The sequence below is a fragment of the Chionomys nivalis genome (assembly GCF_950005125.1).
Source record: "Chionomys nivalis chromosome 23 unlocalized genomic scaffold, mChiNiv1.1 SUPER_23_unloc_1, whole genome shotgun sequence".
Classification (NCBI taxonomy): Eukaryota; Metazoa; Chordata; class Mammalia; order Rodentia; family Cricetidae; genus Chionomys; species Chionomys nivalis.
The window spans coordinates 2,507,247-2,526,059 of record NW_026646869.1 but is presented as its reverse complement, the minus strand read 5'-3'; the positions used below and the strand labels follow the sequence as shown (position 1 = coordinate 2,526,059).

Genomic DNA, 18,813 nt, shown 5'->3' with positions numbered 1-18,813 from the left:
GGGACTATCGCGGACTATCGGGGACTATGAGGGACTATCGGGGACTATCGGGGACTATGAGGGACTATCGGGGACTGTGAGGGACTATCGGGGACTATCGCGGACTATCAGGGACTATGAGGGACTATCGGGGACTATCAGGGATTATCGGGGACTATTGCGGACGCCTCCTCACCTGCTAGTGCTTTGCCCCCAGCCCCAGGGTCTGCTCACGACAGCAGTGTCTGTGAATCTGTCTGCACTTCTCAGCTCCTCTCAGCTCCCAGTCCACCCAGGGCTCACATCTCCAGAGCACTAAACCTCTCCATCTTTCCACGCCCCACGTCTGGTCTTCTCCTTCCCCCACCCCCAACCCAGCCATTCCCTGATGCTCCAGGAGTTTCACACTCTCCGTGATCCTCCGTGGCCGAGGAGCAGCATTTCAGTCAGTTCGTGGTGGGACTTCATGGGCCTCTGCTGGCATCTGAGATGGTCACCCCACCCTGTCTTCTCCTGCCTTCTGCCCCCCTCCTCTCTGGGGTCAACTGGCCTCTTCAGGTGGAGCTCTGGAGAACATGTCGTTTGCACATGTCCAGTTCCTGGGTCTCCAAAATGGTTCAGCCACTTTGGGGCCGCACAGTCCCCTTATGAAATCTGAGGAACACTGAGTGCTAGGAGAGAAGAGGTGACCCCAGAATGTGTCCCAGACCATCATTAACTCCCTCCCTCATTCATTCATTCATTCATTCATTCATTCATTCATCCAATCATTATCATCACTCACTCATGATGACATCGAGTTTTGACTATGTCTAGGTCAGCATGTCCCCCACCTCAGACACTCAACACTTCTTTGTGCTGAGAGGACGCGTTCCTGCGCCTCTTAAAGATTTTGTGCTTGATTCTGACACTGGTTACCCCATCCTACACACTGCACCCAAACCTGCTCCTGCTTTCGGCTCCCCTTGGTTGCGGAACACCCACCCCCTCCACCCTCTTTTCACATTGCCCCTGTGAAGTCACACTTGTCTCCTGGCTCCTCCCACACAACGCAGCGACGGCCTCTGGGCTGTGCATTTTCTGCAGGTGACAGCATTTCCTGTTGTTTCAGGCGGAAAAGTGCTCTGTTGTGCAAGTCCTTCACAGTTCCCTGCTGGATGCTTAGGCCTTCACACAGACCCTGGACACTTCTTAAGACCCGAGCTGCAGTGAGCAGGAGCTGAGGTCTCTTCACCTGGCTTTATCTAGCTAGAGAGGGGGTGTCTGTTTAGAGCTGCCCCCAGGTCTAAGGACCAGGCCTGCACCCCCTCCCCAGGTACTCTCTCAGTCATTCACTTCTTGTCTTTATTTTCTCAGTGGTGGGACTGGGTCCGGCCTGCACTGGCTGGCGGGCTACAGGCAAGGGCTCTGGTGCTAAGTCACACTTCCAGACCACTTTTAAGTGTCTATTTTGAGAGATCATCTCACCAGGTTGCCCAGGCTGCCCTTAAAGCCTGATCCCCCTGCCTCTGTCTCCCAGTTGGTGGGATTTTGGCAGTAATGCCACAGTGGTAAGCAAGCATGAGCATGAGGAGCCGGGAGCGAGTCTCGGCACTTACTTGGTATATGTTTGGCCAGGGAGATGGTGCTCTGGAGTTGTGGTTTAATAGATGGAAAGTGGCCGGGCAGTGGTGGCGCACACCTTTAACCCCAGCACTTGGGAGGCAGAGGCAGGCAGAGCTCTGTGAGTTCGAGGACAGAGCTAGTTCCAGGACAGGCTCCAAAGCTACAGAGAAACCCAGGGAGGGGGGGTAGAACAGGAGGGTCAGGAGTTCAAGGTCATCCTCAGCCACATAAAATTCTTCCCAAGTTTTGAGCCCAGTGGGATCCCCAGCTCCCAGGGGACCCAAAAGTGACAGAGTTTAGCTATATTCACTGGTCAGAGTGCAGATCCGGGGCAGAATGAATTACTGTTGTAGTAGATGCTTCTTGGTACTTGGTACTCCGTGGCTAGCCCACAGTCACAAATGCAGACCAGAGGTTACCGGCTATATTCACACGACCAGTACTAGTGATGGTTTGTTCTACGATCTGTTGCTGAAACTGCTGAAACCTGAGGTGTTTCCAGTGCCCTCCTGGCTGCTCCAGTTGCTGGGAGCCTATTTTGGCACATCTCCGTTGTGATATTAATGAAGAAATTCAGACATCATGAATCTTGAAAATCATTGTTTTTCAAGACAGAGTTTCTCTGTGTAGCTCTGGCTGTCCTGGAACTTACTCTGTAGACTAGACTGGCCTTGAACAAACGGCGTGACTGAACTTCTTTGCAAGGTCCTGTCTGCAGATTTAAAAAACTGGCCTGGAAGGATAACTCAGCAGTTAAGATTGCTGCCTACCAAGCCGGGAGGTGGTGGCGCACGCCTTTAATCCCAGCACTTGGGAGGCAGAGGCAGGCGGATCTCTGTGAGTTCGAGACCAGCCTGGTCTACAAGAGCTAGTTCCAGGACAGGCTCCAAAACCACAGGGAAACCCTGTCTCGAAAAATCAAAAAAAAAAAAAAAAAAAAAAAAAAGATTGCTGCCTACTCTTGTAGAGGACCTGGGTTCAGATCCCTGGACCACATTACGTGCTCATAACTGCCTGTAACTCCATCTCTAGGGCACTCATTGCTTTCACAGGCCCCTGTACACACACACACACACACACACGCACGCACGCACGCACGTACACAGGCACGCACACACACACATTAAAGGAAAACTCAAAAGTATTTTTTTAATTTAAGCAAAAATCTAAGGAGTTGATGGATACTCAGGGCTGGCAAGATGGCTCCCACTGTCCCAATCCCTAGAATCAGCATGGTGGAAAGAGAAAGGAGACTCCATGCTGTTGTCTGACTTCATCTTGGTGCTGTGGTTGAGCACGCGCGCACACACACACACACACACACACACACACACACACATAGTAAGTGTGATGTGATTTGAATGCCAGGTTTGTTAGTGTGCACCATTAATCCCAGCACTCAGGAGGCAGAGGCAGGCAGATCTCTGAATTTGAGGCCAGCCTGGTCTACTGAGGGAGTTTCAGGACAGTCAGGGCTAAATAGAGAAACCCTGACTTAAAAAAAAAAAAAAAAAGAAAGAAAGAAAAAGAAGTGTAATTTAAAAATAAAGTAAATGTGGAATATGTTCTCTTGTATGTATGCTATATCTCAATAAGAATCCTCAAAACTTCATTATGAGGGAAGACTTGTCAGAAGATATCTAGAAGAGACCCTGTGGGAGGGCTCTTACCCAGCACGCACCAGACCCTGGCTTCCACCCCCAGCACTACACAACCAGGAGCGATTCTAGCACTCAGAGGTGGAAGCAGGAGGGTCAGGAACTGAAGGACTTTCTCAACTACGCAGCCAACGTGAGGCCAGCCCAGCTAGCCTGGATTTCGGGAGGTGTGGGAAAGAGAAAGAGAGGAGAGACGTTAGGCCTGTCTGCATTCAAATCACAGCTGTGTCATCAAGGCTGTGTGACTTTGAGTAACTCGGTTAGCCTCTCTGACACTCAGGCGAGGTTTGCTTGTTTGATTTTTCCCCCCAACCCCGCCCTCCAGGATGGCACAGATTTATACCATCTGTTAAGTGGCAGTGACAGCTGCCGGGCAGTTCCCAGAGGTCAAGGGAACTAAGCAGCCTGCAGCCACCACCAAGCTGATGCTCAGGAACAGACTGCCCCTGTTCTTGCTGCAGGTGTAGTAATAGGTGAAGATCTAGAAAACGCCTTCCTTCCTGCCTTCCTGCCTTTCTTCTGTCCTTTTTACCTCTTTTTCTTTTCTTCTGAGACGTGGTTTCCTGTGTAGCCCTGAGTGTCCTGGAACTAATTCTATGGACCAGGCTGACCTTTTTTTTAAATAATTAATTAATTTATTTATTTATTTATTTATTATGTATACAGTGTTCTGTCTGTGTGTATGCCTGCAGGCCAGAAGAGGGCACCAGACCCCCATTACGGATGGTTGTGAGCCACCATGTGGTTGCTGGGAATTGAACTCAGGACCTTTGGAAGAGCAGGCAACACTCTTAACCACCGAGCCATATCTCCAGCCCCAGGCTGACCTTGAACTCAGAGATCTGCCTGCCTCTGCCTCCTGAGTGCTGGGATTAAAGGCGTGCACCACCACCACTGCCCAGTTTACACCATTTTTAAAACCTTCTCAGAGCTGTCCTGACAGTAGGGAGCTGGTAGGCACATGACTCAGGAGTAGAGGACTTGGGTTCCACACCCAACACTGCAAAACTTAATAAATATACGTAACTTGCCAAAATACAAAAGGGGCCGCAGGAAACACAACTGTCAAGACATTTTCCCGGTGTTTGAAGTTCTGTGCGCTAGCGTCTCAGCATGGGCGTGCATGCTCTCCTGCAGACTGACATTTTGAAAAGCGGAGGAGGCTAAGCAAGACCTCAGATAGTCACAGCAGCCAGGACAGGCTGGGAATAGCAGAGGCTTGGAGACTACGGTGGGAGAACCCAGAAGGGAGTCCCTGGTGTTAGGGGTAGGCCTGGGGCCTGCACCCACTGCGCCTCCCACTGATGACAAAGTACTGGGTACTAAGCACCTGTCCCTCCCACCCTGAGCTCTTTCGGCTCTGGCTTCTGCAGTCTGGGTGGAGCTCAGTGGATACAGCTCTCCCCTGGGAGCCGGGACCCAGTCAGTGTTGACTCATGGCTCCAGGGCTCAGGTAGGGCCTCACTCCTCTTGTGGTAGCTTTCTCTCTTGGGGATTGTTGGGTTTCCTCACCGCACGGAAGAGTAGTAAGACTGGTCCCCAGAGAACAAGGCATGACTTGGCTTCCTGTTGCCCACAGTGACCTCAAACTCATTACACAGTAGAGTATGACACTGAACTCATTAATCCTCCCACCTCCCTCTTCCGAGAGTTGCGATTACAGGCATGTGCCAGCACTCAGCCCAGTCAGGACTTTTTATTACTTCTATTGAATCCTAATGATCACAGGGGCCTTGGGTTCCAGGTGCCAAGGTGTAAACTTCAGCTCCTGATAGGAAGGGCCAGATCGAAAGGGCACACAAGGGAAAACGCAGCCGGTACAGCCCGCCTCAGGAACTGAAGGCTTTGCAGGGACAATGAGGGACAAGCTCACTCACAGGTCGGGGAGAAAAACAGGCATTGCAAGTTTGGGGATCCCAGGAATCCTACCTATAGCATAGAGAGTACCTGGGCCTCCAGCCAGGCTCCAGCCTGAGGCAGGAGAGTCAGTAATGAAGACTACTGGTAAGGATTTTTTTGTTTTGGTTGGTTTTGGGTTTTTTGAGAAAAGGTCTCGTGTAATCCAGGCTGGCCTCAAACTCACTATGCGGCCAAGGACGATGTTGAGCTGACTGATCATTCTGCCTCCGTCCCCACCATGCTGGGATCACAGATGGGACGACATTTTAGCCACTTCTGATTTGTTTTTTAAACCACGGTCCCAGAGCACACCTTACTGGTCACCAGATATCCCAAACCAGTTCTGAAAGTCTGTCCTTGAGCATTGGTGGCACTCGGGAGGCAGATCTCTGTGAGTTTGAGGTCAACCTGATCTACAAGAGCTAGTTCCAAGACAAGGTTCAAAGCTACAGAGAAACCTTATCTCAGAAAAAAAAAATACTGAAAGTCTGTCCTTATAGCTCCTATTTATGCTTGATTCCCCTTGTGGTGACATTGCCAAAAACCTCAGCTCTTGGGAGGGAGACATAGAACATGAGGAGTTCAAAGGCAGGTAGCTTAGTGACTCTGTCTCAAAAGGAAAAATAATAAGTGTGGTACTGTAAGCCAGAAAGAGAGAGACAGAGAGAGACAGAGAACAAAAGAGAGGGAAAGGGAGGAAGGAAGGAAGGGGGGAACAATGGATCCAGCTGTAGCTCTGTAACAGACTACTTGCCTACCCATGTAACACCTGGGTGTAGTGATTATTTTATTTGTGTTTTAATAAATAAAGTTTGCCTGAAGACCAGAGTGCAGAGCTGATGGAGGAGGGTCATCTTTCTATCTGTTGTTTCATTGGTTAATTAATAAAGAAAACTGCTTGGCCTTTGATAGGACAGAAACTTAGGTAGGCGGAGAAAACAGAACAGAATGCTGGGAGAAAGAAGCCGAGTCAGGCAGTCGCCATGATTCTCCCACCCGACACAGACGCAGGTTAAGATCTTACCGGTAAGCTATCACCTTGTGGTGGTACACAGATTATTAGAAATGGGTTAAAGCAAGATGTGAGAATTAACCAAGAAGAGGCTGAAACTAATGGACCAGGCAGTGTTTAAATGAATACAGTTTGTGTGTCCTTATTTTGGGGCATAAGCTAGCCAGGCGGCTGGGAGCTGGGTGGCAGGAATGCAACCCGCAGCTCCTTCAACAGAATGGCCCCCAATGTGTGGACAACTATATCCACAGAAAGCCTGAGAAAGCTTGGGAAAGAATAGAGTACAGCATGGCTTCTTGGTAGCAGCAATTTCTCGGTTCTGCTCTGCTTGCCAGAGGCAAGCAAGTGCTCTCATCTAAGAGAGGCTTCCTGTCTCAGCTTTAGCTGCAAAACCTTGCAGCTCTTTTGAGAGGTCCTGCCACAAAACACTTAAATGGTGTTGATGAAAAGCTGAATGCATGCTTTTCAGTTTCCAGCTGTAGCAGGAAAAAAACTGCACTGTTTAAAAATGCCGGCTTAGCCGGGCGATGGTGGCCCAAGCCTTTAATCCCAGCATTTGGGAGGCAGAGGCAGGCAGACCTCTGTGAGTTCGAGACCAGCCTGGTCTACAGAGCTAGTTCCAGGACAGACTCCAAAACCACAGAGAAACCCTGTCTCGAAAAAAAAAAAATGCCGGCTTTCTGAGCCGTCCTGCCAGGGCAAACTCTGACTCTTTGAGGCAGGAGGGCCAGCTACAGAGAGAGGACTTGAGTGTTGTCTGTGGATATACTGTTGCAGCTTGCTTGCTGGCAGGGACTTTGAAACGCCACAAAGTTGTGGCAATAAAAATGGCTCCACCGGTACCTCAGCCATGAGGCTGGAAAGCTAAGGAATGGGCTGGATCCAGCCGTCAGAGCCACAGCTTTAGTCCTACTGAGACTGCTTGGTAAATTAAAGACTCATGTGGTCAGAAAAACAGAGAGAGATACAGTAAAGAGAGCATCAAAAACAAAGAAAACTTCTAAATGATTTACAGTGTGTTAAAAATATATGCAGGCTAAAAGTTAAAGTTCTTAAAAGTAAAAGAAAGTAAAAGTAGAAAAAAAAAAGGAAGAAAGAGAGTAGTTGGGTGTGGTGGTACACACCTTTAATCCCAACACTTGGGAGGCAGAGGGAGATTGACCTCTGTGACTTCAAGGTGTGGTGACAATGCCTGGGAGGCAGAGACAGAGGGATCTCTGAGAGTTCAAGGACAGCCTGGTCAGCAGAGTTATTCCAGGTCAAAGATACACAGAGAACCTGTCTCAAAAAGCAAAAAATAAAAGTAAAAATAAACGAAATAGAGGTTAAAATAAAGCGCACATAGATGGAAAATACACAGAGAATCTTGATACGGTATGCTATTATGCTCTGTTTGAATTGTCTGAATGCTGAGGAAGGAGCAACAGATGCTAAAAGATATTTGTTTATAAATGCCGCTGAACTAATCCAACATATATATTTTGAAAATTCCTTGACTTCAGAATTTGGATCTAAGGACATGATGCTTTGGAAAGGAGTTTCTTCTTTTGTTTTCACAGAGCATGAGACCCTGTGGATTGTTTCTATCCCAATATGGTATGATAGACCACGCCCTCCTGAAAGGTTGCTGTGAACACCTTCAAAAAATTACTTCACTCAACTGCCAACTGAGATGAATCTAGCACACAGGTTATCCCATAAAAGACCTAAATTACAATGCCCCCATTCAGCAGGAAGCAGTTTGGAGAGAAAAAACTGCGCCCATGTTCCCATATATTGTTTATAAATGTTCTTTTACATTTAAAGGGGGAGATGATATAGATGTGAATAATTTGCATTGATATGAATCTTGGTTTATTGATACAAGTTTAAGGTCAATTTTGTTATATGTATATGTATTTCTGATATTGATTAAGATATTGTGATTGTGTAGTTCATGTAAAAATGTAATGTATATAGGTTGTTAATAGATAGTCATCTATAATAGTCAAGTTTGTAGTCATGTTAGTTAGATTTTCTAGATGTACATAGATATATTTTAGGTAGGCATTCTTCATATCTTTCAAAGATTATAGAATATGGCATTTTAAATGTTTTAACAACTTAGGGTTTTTCATGACAATGAGACACTCTGCTCCTGGCAGCACCAATCTACTTCAAGAAGAAGATGGGCATCGAAGAGGATCCTTATGGAGTTTGATAGCCATTTGGGCAAGAAACTGCTCTTGCCTGGACTGTTGCATAAACTGGACACAAAGAACCCGCAGAGAAAGGACTGCTGAACTTGCCTAAAGGTGAGATGATCTTTCGGGTTCCTGATTCATTAAAGAGTCTGCGAGACATTCTGCAGGACACAGCAGATAGTGACTGAACTGCCTTTGAAATTTCCTGCTTCATGGAAATGTCTGCTGGAAACTATGGGCCTGAAGGCCGAAGATGGATGCCCCAACAGTACAGAGGAACTTTGGGTGACTGTCCAGGCAGCCAGATGTCTCTGTCACTTCTAGAGTTTTAGAAGTTTCTTACTTGTTTACTTAGGTAATATTATATCTTTCTGGAGTCTTTGATGCAGTTGAAGAATATGTAGATATAGTTTTCCTTAGTTACGATAAAAGATAAAGTAGATATAAATATTGTAACTGTAATTCTTGATTTATAACTGTTTTGCTATATGTAATTGTGCTATGTTAAAATGAAAGCCTTTCTTTTTTGTTTAAACAGAAAAAGGGGAAATGATGGAGGAGGGTCATCTTTCTATCTGTTGTTTCATTGGTTAATTAATAAAGAAAACTGCTTGGCCTCTGATAGGACAGAAACTTAGGTAGGCGGAGAAAACAGAACAGAATGCTGGGAGAAAGAAGCCGAGTCAGGCAGTCGCCATGATTCTCCCGCCCGACACAGACGCAGGTTAAGATCTTACCGGTAAGCTACCACCTTTGGTGGTACACAGATTATTAGAAATGGGTTAAAGCAAGATGTGGGAATTAGCCAATAAGAGGCTAGAATAATGGGCCACGCAGTGTTTAAAAGAATACAGTTTCCATGTAATTATTCTGGGTAAAGCTAGCCGTGCAGGAGCTGGGTGGGAACGCAGCCCACCGCAGCTATTACTACACAGAGCTAAACCTCTAGAGGCCAGGGAGTGGTAGCTCACACCTTTAATCCCAGGACTAAAGGCCGCCCTGGGCTACACAAGGTTGATTCTGTCTAAAAAGAGAAATGGAGCTCACACCTTTAATCCCAGCACTGGAGAAGAACGTAAGGCAGGAGTTCAATGCCGTCTTGGTGGATCTGAGGTTTGGTGGTGAGCAGTACAGTCTGAGGTTCAGTGGACCACCTCTTGAGTCCAAGCGTTCGTAGAGGTGAAAACTCTTTAGTGGCTGGCCACCTTGCTTCGCTGATCTGTAGCTTGAACCCTGTTATCTGTCTCCGGGTTTTTATTACTCATGTTTACACTGGGGTTTGACCCAGCACTGCAGAAACGAACCAGGGGGAACTGTGTAGCACTAGGCAAGGCTTCATGAAGTGTGAATTGTGATCCTGGAAGAAGTCACAACGTTTGTGCCTTATGCCCAATTCATTGCTCTCCCTGGGGCCTAAAACAGCGTTGACACCGGCTGGAATACACGGCGCCCTTGTGTCAGGCCTGACTCTGTGAACAGGGAATGGCGTCAGAGCCTTCCAGACAAGTGGCTTTGTTGATCTCTCTCTCTCTCTCTCTCTCTCTCTCTCTCGCTTTGTAAACTGTTGTTTTATATAAAGTTATGCACCTGCCTAGCTACACTCTTAATAAAGACCCTTCTTCAATAAACATACATTTAAAAAATGCCAACAATGGACAAATGTTTTTACAACATAATCTAAAGAGTCCAACAAAATTCACAGGAGCTACAAAAGAATTCAGCTGCCTACAATAGTTTGCATTTGGTTTACTCTATAGTATATTGCTTCGTCTTAGGAGATATCCTTAATACAAATGTGTGATTTACAATATTCCCATTATAACAAGAAAAATAGATTCATATAATGTTCCATAGGCATTTATTATGCCAAGTATTTAAACAATTACTCCCACTGTCACATACCACTAAGAGATTTTAGATGGTTCCAGAGTGAATTATGGCCACAAAAGAAGCATAGCAGCAGTAGCCCCTGGGGGGATCAACCACACAGCTACAAATATCCGTTTACATCAAACAGACCTTAAATAAATGACTTATTATCAAGTAAAAACAAAATTTAGAAATCAGTTAACACAACTGTCCTAATTTAGCTTTTATCTGCTTTTATAGATGTCTAAGATAAGGAATTTTATCATAAAGTACACATTAAAATGAATAACTTTCTAATTCATACATAAACATGTTCACCCTTACACTAAATCAAAACTTTCCTCTGAGAACAATGTACAGAAATACTCTGCAGACAGAGACAAGACAGACTGAACACCTCTTCCTACATTCTATGGATCAAAATGCAAAGATCCATCAGGTGGAGGACACACGAACTTGGGACACGTTGCTGCCACAGGACTGTTTAAACACACGCCAGCACCAGCCGCAACCTCTGACTGTCTCCAGCAACACCACACTTTCTAACCCCATACGGTTTATGATGAAACCAGGTTTCCTTCTTTTAAATTATGCTTTTAAGAGAGAAAATTAACACAACACCCCACTGCAGCACAGACTGAGCTCTGAAGATCAAGAATCTTATCCGCCGTCCTTGGCAAAGGCTCCATCTTCACTCATGGTTTCTGGCCATCCCCAGCGTTTTGTCTTAGGAACGGCTCTCCAAGATATGAGGTAGCCACACTGGTTAGTTCTTACTGCCCACTTTACACGGGATATTACCACAAAGGTTGGCGCCTTGCAGCACCACACCCACAATTACCCCAGCCAGCCTCTTCACTCTGAAGGAGAATCACCCGCAGGAGTGGACAGGCGATGAGCCCTAATCAAAAGAGTCTTCACTCAGCTTCAATGTTTTGTTTGTTTTTATTGTTTTTGTTTTGTTTTGTTTTTGTTTTTCGAGACCTGGTTTCTCTGTAGCTTTGGAGCCTGTCCTGGAACTAGCTCTTGCAAACCAGGCTGGCCTCGAACTCACAGAGATCCGCCTGCCTCTGCCTCCCAAGTGCTAGGATTAAAGGCGTGCGCCACCACTGCCCGGCTCAGAAATAGTTTTATTGTCTCAAACGTCCAGTGGCTCTTCCCATCCTCATCAATATGATCCCACCAAGGAAGGCCAACCATTGGTCTACCAGTGACACTCTTCACTGCCCAGAAGTCACATGAGAGCAGCAAGCTAATCGCCACCAGACAGGCAACGAAGACAGACTACAACCGCGCTGAAGGAACAGGTGCCTCTGGGTGTCTGGCTTTGGATTTTCTTGGTCTACTGCTTGTCTCCTCTTCTGCATCACACAGTGAGCCGTCTTTAGGTTATCATTACTGTCCTCTATATAGCATCCCCAGCCCTGCGCCTCCTGGGTCCCCTGTCCACCCGACCCTTGGAGAGCACAGAACTCTGTACAACTGACCCGAACCCAGCACTTCTGCCCACCCAGCCTGCGCTTCCTCCAGCTCAGGCAGTGGGCAGACACGCGGATGCAGCAGTCTCAGAGGCTGAATAAGACCCCCGCTTTGTTGACCTCTTGGCCAGGACTGAATACCGAGGATGTCCAACCTGTGTCTTCCTTTCTTTATTCTTCTTTGACCTTGAATTCACAGAGATCCGCCTGTTTCTGCCTCCCGAGTGATGAGATTAAAGGCGTGCGCCACCACCACCTGGCCCGACCTATTTGTTTGACCAACGAAACTGATCATCTTGTGATCGGGACAGTGTTCCTGGGTATTTGTCCTTGTGCTGGTGCGGATCTGGGTGTTGGCAAGGCTTCCCAGTTACCTCTGCAGAGAGAAAGTCAGCACCAAAGACAGGGAGGAAGGGGCATGGCCAGGTCCAGCTCCGACTCCATCCTGTCCCCTGGGAGGCGCAGTCTTACAGTCCCTACTCCCCAAAGTCTCCTCTTACTTGAGCCACCCCATTCTGCCTTGCTCCCTTCCTGCGCAAAGACCTTTAGAAACATTGTTATATCGTTTGTTTATGTGTGCGGCTGCATGGAGGTATGCGCATGCGTGTAAATTCCTGTTAGCGTCCAGAAAATAGCATCAGATCCTCTAAAAGCTAGAGTTAAAGGTGGATGTGAGCGACGGGATGTGGATGGGACCCAAACTCCAGTCCTCTGAAAGGACAGCCATTTCTGCAGTTTTTAACGGAAATTCAATGTAGCTGGCTCCCTGTCCCCAAAGCCTCCCAGTCTCCCATCTTTTTTTTTTTTTTTTTTTTTTTTAAGATTTACTTACTGTGTAAATAGTATTCTGCCTGCATGCACCAGACCTCATTACAGATGGTTGTAAGCCACCATGTGGTTGCTGGGAATTGAACTCAGGACCTTTAGAAAATCAGGCAGCACTCTTAACCACTGAGCGTCTCTCCAGCCCCTCCCACCTACCTGCCTTACGTTTCTCTCTGATGCCGCACTTTCAGTCACAAGGTTGCAGAATCACATACAAACTGCCTTTTCTGTCTCCAGTCTAGGTCCTGTTGTGTAGCCAGGCGGACCTTGATTTCAAGACCTCCTGGTCTCAGCCTCCCAGGTGCTGAAATTATAGACAAGTACCATCTAAGCATCACTGATATGCATATATATATATATATATATATATATATATATATATATATATCCATGTGTCCCTCTTTGGGTACTCCTTGTTACCTAACCTCTCTGGGGCTGTGGATTATAGCCTGGTTATTCTTTATTTTACATCTAATATCCACCTATGAGCAAGTACATACCATGTTTGTCTTTCTGGGTCTGAGTTACCTCACTCAGGATGATTTTTTTTCTAGTTCCATCCATTTGCCTGCAAATTTCATGATGTCATTGTTTTTTTGGTTTTTTTTTTTTTGCTGTTTTATTTATTTATTTATTTATTTATTTATTTATTTATTTATTTATTTTACAGCTGAGTAATACTCCATTGTGTAAATATACATTTTCTTCATCCATTCTTCAGTTGAGGGACATCTAGGTTGTTTGCAGGTTCTGGCTATTAGGCATAATGCTGCTATTGAACATAGTTGTCAGTTCCCTTATATAATTTTTTTGTTTTTTGTTTTTTGTTTTTGTTTTTGTTTCTGAGACAGGGTTTCTTTGTGTTGTTTTGAAGCTAGTCCTGGAACTACCTCTTGTAGACCAGGCTGGCCTCAAACTCACAGAGATCTGCCTGCCTCTGCCTCCCGAGTGCTGGGATTAAAGGCGTGCGCCACCCACCACCCTGTGCTAATATTATTTTAAAAATAGAAGCTGATGGGCGGTGGTGGCGCACGCCTTTAATCCCAGCACTAGGGAGGCAGAGGCAGGCGGATCTCTGTGAGTTCGAGACCAACCTGGTCTACAAGAGCTAGTTCCAGGACAGGCTCCAAAACCACAGAGAAACCCTGTCTCAAAAAACCAAAAAATAAATAAATAAATATAAAAACAGAGGCTGGAGCGATAGTTGGTAGTTGAGAGCATGCACTACTCTTGCGGAGGACCCAAGTTTGGTTCCTAGTCCCACGCTCCACATCTCACACTCCCCTGCCACTCCAGCTCCAGGGGAACCGGCTCTCTTCTGGCCTCCGAATACCTACCTGCCCTCAGCTGTGCACACACAAGGTGCTCACTGTGTTGCCCTGGCTGGCCTCACACTTCCAGAGATCCTCCTGCCTCTGCATTACACCCAGCAAAATCAAATCTTTCATTGAAGAAAGGGCTGTCATTCATAATCGGCACACAGCTCTTTGTCCTCGGCCACAGTCACCCCAGCCCCCAGTTCTCCCCCCCCCCCCGTTCTCTAGGTCCCTCTGACCACAGGGCCTCTGCACTGGCTCTTCCCCATGCCTGGATCATGTCCCCAGTCAGCTACAGCCTGTGTCCTGCCTCCAAAGGGACCTCTGCCCACCTAAAACAGTCCGGGTGCACAGTCCAGCCTGCTCAGTTGCCCTGAGTCCACTTCTGTCATTTGTCATGCCCCATCAGTCTGGGTGACTGTCTGGTCCTGTCTTCCCTTTTCACCCTTGGATCAACAATGTGGAGCTGCTTCACAGAACAAATTTAAATGTAGTGGGTTTTCCGCCTTTAGTGCTATTTTTATTTATGTGTGAGCATGTGTGGTCTGTGTTGGGTATGTGCCCGTGAGTGCAGGTGCTTGAGGAGGGCTGCAGGGGGCGTCAGGTCTTGGGGCTGGCAACGCATATGGTTGACAGGCACCTCACTTGGACACTGGGAACTGAACTATGCTCTTAACTGTGGAGCCATCTCTCTAGCCCCACTGATGGATGTGTTTTGGTTTTTTGGTGTTTGGGTTTTGTTAGGATCTCATGTAGCTCAGGCTGGCATAGAAGCCACTGTGTAGCCGACCTTGGCCACCCTTTCCTGAGTCCACCTCCTAGCTGGAAGTTTTTGGTTTTTGAGATCAAGTCTTACTCTGGAGCTCTGTCTGGTATGGAGTTACTAAGTAACCCAGTTGGCCTGGACCTTGCAGGGCTCCTCCTGCCACAGGCTCTCTGGGCCACCATCCAGGTCACTGTCATTGCTTCTTGTAGTCTGTCCAGATGCCCTGAGCTGCCAGACACACAGCAGGCGCTCTACAGGACATACGGGGAATGATCTGAGTGCACCGGGAACAGCGAAGGAGAGGGAGGTGAAAGTTTGGTGCAACAGGTTTTGGGGAACCAAGGGCCAAGGAGGAAACCCAGGCCCCCGAAGGCAGGGGTGTGGGGCAGGGATGGGCCACCAGGAGGCAGGAGGTGGAAGGTTGAGCCAGGGATCGGGGCGTCCTGTTCCCCCACTTGAGTCTGCCTACGCAACTTCCTTGGGCTGGGCCTCCCAGGAGACACCGCAGGGAAAGGAGAGGATGGGGAGGGGGACACGAGGGGGGTGCTCAACTGGCACAGCGGGTTTGGCTGGTCCCTGTATTTGGCAAAAGACAGCACCAGGGAGAGGTGAGAGTGTTGCTAAGACAACCTTAGGTCCTGGAGTGAAGGGGGAGTTAGTGCCTTGATCCTCTCTGTCCTTCCTGCAAACCTGACACCCCACCCCCAAATGCCACACCCACATCTAAAACAGGCTGTGCCTGTCTCCTCCCTGGCACACGTGAAATTTCTTTCCCTCAGACCCGTGGGTCTAGACCTGGCCTTTCTTGGTCAGATGCAGGAGTCCAGGCCCTAGGCCTCCTCCCTCAGACTAGACCCAGGCGCCATGCTCCTGCTCCCACGTTCACTCACGCTGAATCCTGGCGTTCTCAACTCTCCTGCTCTCTGCCTGCCAATCTGCCTCTCGCTATCTTCTCTGTGGCCAGGCAGTCCGTCAGGACCCAGGTTCTTGTGTATGGAGCATCTCTCTCAGTGTCCACCAGCCATAGACCAGGCCACCCCTTCTGAGTGGTGACAGGAGCGGGGTGGGGGGGGGTTTCCATGTGGCCTTGAGCCCTGTGCGGGGTTGCACAGGGAAGCAGGGCTGGGTGCGGGTGCCGGGGCGGTAGCTCCTCGGCATGGAGCAATCAGGGTGGAGAGAAGGTGGGGCTTCTGCCACACCACCCACCTCAAGATGGACTTGCTGATTAGAGGGGGGACAGGAGGCTAGCAGAGCCAACTTGGGGTGTCACCCCACCCTGTGTGAGGTCTTCATTTCCTTCCCAAAGAAACCCTACAGTAGCCTGGGGACACTGGGATGTCCCCTCCCATAACTTGCCCTTTTACCATCCATTTCCAGGATTGGGATGCTAACTGCCCTCTTTCATCTGTCTGGGTCCTGGAGCTCTGGGAACCCAGGTCCATTCCCACCCCATCCAAGCTCCTCCTCCCTGACTCAGGATTGAAGCCCCAACCTCACCCTCTGGGGAGCCCTGCCTCTCACAGTGAGATCTTCTGGTATTTTTGGCAATTACTGGATTTTAATGGAAAGGCTGGGCTCTGGAGGTGATAGTGGCCTGATTCTTTGGATGCGTGACCTCATGACTCAGTGACCTCACTCTTGCACACGTGAGCTCCATCAACTTTGCAGTGCTGGGAGGGGGGAAGGGTCTAAGGACACATTAGAAGAGCTCAGAAATGACACTGGGGTCTGGGCCAGGGACAGTCACTCCCGGCTCCCCTCTGTGGCTGGAGCTCCTCTCTGCAGCACCTCTCCAGCCTTCGCCCCCCACCAGGCCTATCTTTTCGGATCTCACTCTGCTATGACATCCGGTTCAGGTTGACTGCCCACATTCTAATGCCAGCCACAGTTGGCAGACGTGACACGGACGTCACAGAGTCATCCACTCATTATCCTCCACCCAACCGTCCGAGCATGCATTCACATCTGCAGCAGTGTGTGTGCGTCAGAGTGTGCACACGCACATGTGTGTGCGCAGATTCATGTAGTGGCCAGCATCCAACTTCAGGAGCCATCCACCTTTGTGTGGAGACAGGGTCCCTGTCACCGTGACCTAGGGATCCCTGGTGAGACTAGACTGGCTGGCCAGCAAACCCCAGCTGCTGACCTCAGTGCTGGAGACCACAGCAAGCACGCACTGCCAGACCTGGCTTTTTACTTGGGTTGTAAAAATCCAAATTCATGTCTCTGTGTTTGCGCAGCAAAAGTATTTTATAAACTGAGCTGTTTCCTAGCTTATCCATCACACAGCTTTTAAAAAAGATTTATTTATTTTGTTTTATGCATATGAGCTTTTTGTCCACATGTACGGCTGTCCCTGGTACCCTCAGAGGTCAGGAGACAGCATCGGGTTCCCTGGAACTAGAGTTGCCGGTGATTGTGAACTACCAAGTCAGCACTGAGAACTGAACTGGGCCCTCTGCAAGAGCAGCCAGTGTTTTTAACTGCTGAGCTGCTTTCTCAGTCCCCATCATATAACTTTTAAAGCTTTGGGATGACTTTTGTGGCCTCATTCTCTGTGAGGATTTTTTATTTTTTGTTTTTTTCGAAACAAGGTTTCTCTATAGCTTTGGTGCCTGCCCTGGAACTAGCTCTTTTTTTTTTTTTTTTTTTTTTTTTTTTTTTTGGTTTTTCCAGAAAGGGTTTCTCTGTGGTTTTGGAGCCTGTCCTGGAACTAGCTCTTGTAGACCAGGCTGGTCTTGAACTCACAGAGATCTACCTGCCTCTGCCTCCCTAGTGCTGGGATTAAAGGCGTGCACCACCACCGCCCGGTTTGTGGCCTCATTCTTTATAGAAAAGACTGACTTCAAAATCGAGACACTGCCGCTCCAGGCTTCAGAGTGTGAAATCACAGGTGTGCTTCACCACACCGTGTTCCTAATGCCATTCAAACATATTTTATTACTGGGCATGATGGCACACACCTTTAATCCCAGCACTTGAGGAGCAGAGGCAGGCAGATCTCTGTGACTTTGAAGTCAGCCTGCTCTGCAGTGTGAGTTCCAAGACAGCCAGGGCTATACAGAGAAACCCTGTTTTGAAAAACAAACAAAAAATTATTTTTAGGTTTATGTGTGAGTTTGTGCACGTGGGTGCACTGCCTCTGGAGGCCAGAAGAGGGCGTCAGATGCCCGAGAACCAGAGTCAAAGGTGGTTGTGAGCCTCTTGACAAGTGTTGAGAACTGAATTCAGGTACTCTACAAGACCAAGGAGTGCCTCTCTCTCCCCATCCCTCCTTCCTTTCTTTTTTTCTTTTCTTTTCTTTTTGTACAGGGTTTCCGTGTGTAGTCCTGGAACTGGTTATGTAGACAACAGACAGTCTGCTCTCGAACCTGCAGTGATCCACCTTCCTCTGGCTTCCAAATGCCCGGTTAAAGGCATGTACTACATCTGGCTGTGCAATGCTCTTAACCAGTGAGCCATCCCATGGCACCACCACAACGTAGTTTCTAAACTGAAAAGAGGCTGGAGAGAAGGCTCTCACAGAGGCCTGGAGTTTAGTGCCAGCACCAGCGCCTGTGACTCGGGCCTAGGTGATCCAATGCCCTCTTCTAACCTCCTTGGGCACCCATGTAGTCTTGTACATATGCCCAAACACAGACAGACACACATATATAACTTTAAAAAATGAATAAAATCTTCAAAATTATCTTTGAAAGTTGAAAAAAGATAGGTGAAATTAATTTTGGAAATGTAACTTATTTAATCCAAGGTACCTTGAATGAAATCATTTCAACACACAATTCATGCCAACTTATTGAGATACAGGTCTTGTACTTTCAATTGCAATGCCCAATTTTCAATGGTTTAATTGGCATGTAATCTCCCCAAAGTGTGCTGCTATTTAAATTAATTAAAAGGAATAGATTGAAAGTTCTTATTTTCTTAGCCACATGTACCTCATTTTTAGGTTCTAAATAGTCAGATTAGCTCAACGCCATGTTTCCGTACCTGTCTCACGGTGGGCCTCTCCAGAGACTAGCCGAAGGCAGGCGGGGGGTGGATGTGTAATGGTAGAGAGGTGAATAGGTGGGTGGCATGTGTTGGTAGATGGGCAGATAGCTCTGTGTGTGTGTGTCTGGATTAACATACTGAAAGATCGGTATCCAGGGTTAGAGAGGTGGCTCCCTGGTAAAGAGCACTTGTTGCTCTTCTAGAGGACCAGGGTTCAACTCCCAGCACCC

The 18,813-nt window shown here is 47.8% G+C and overlaps 1 pseudogene; it reads right to left on the bottom strand.

The window, feature by feature from the left end:
- Positions 1-10,900: 10,900 nt before the first annotated feature.
- On the bottom strand, positions 10,901-12,238 carry LOC130868899 (Golgi apparatus membrane protein TVP23 homolog B-like; annotated as a pseudogene).
- Between the last annotated feature and the right edge of the window lie 6,575 nt (positions 12,239-18,813).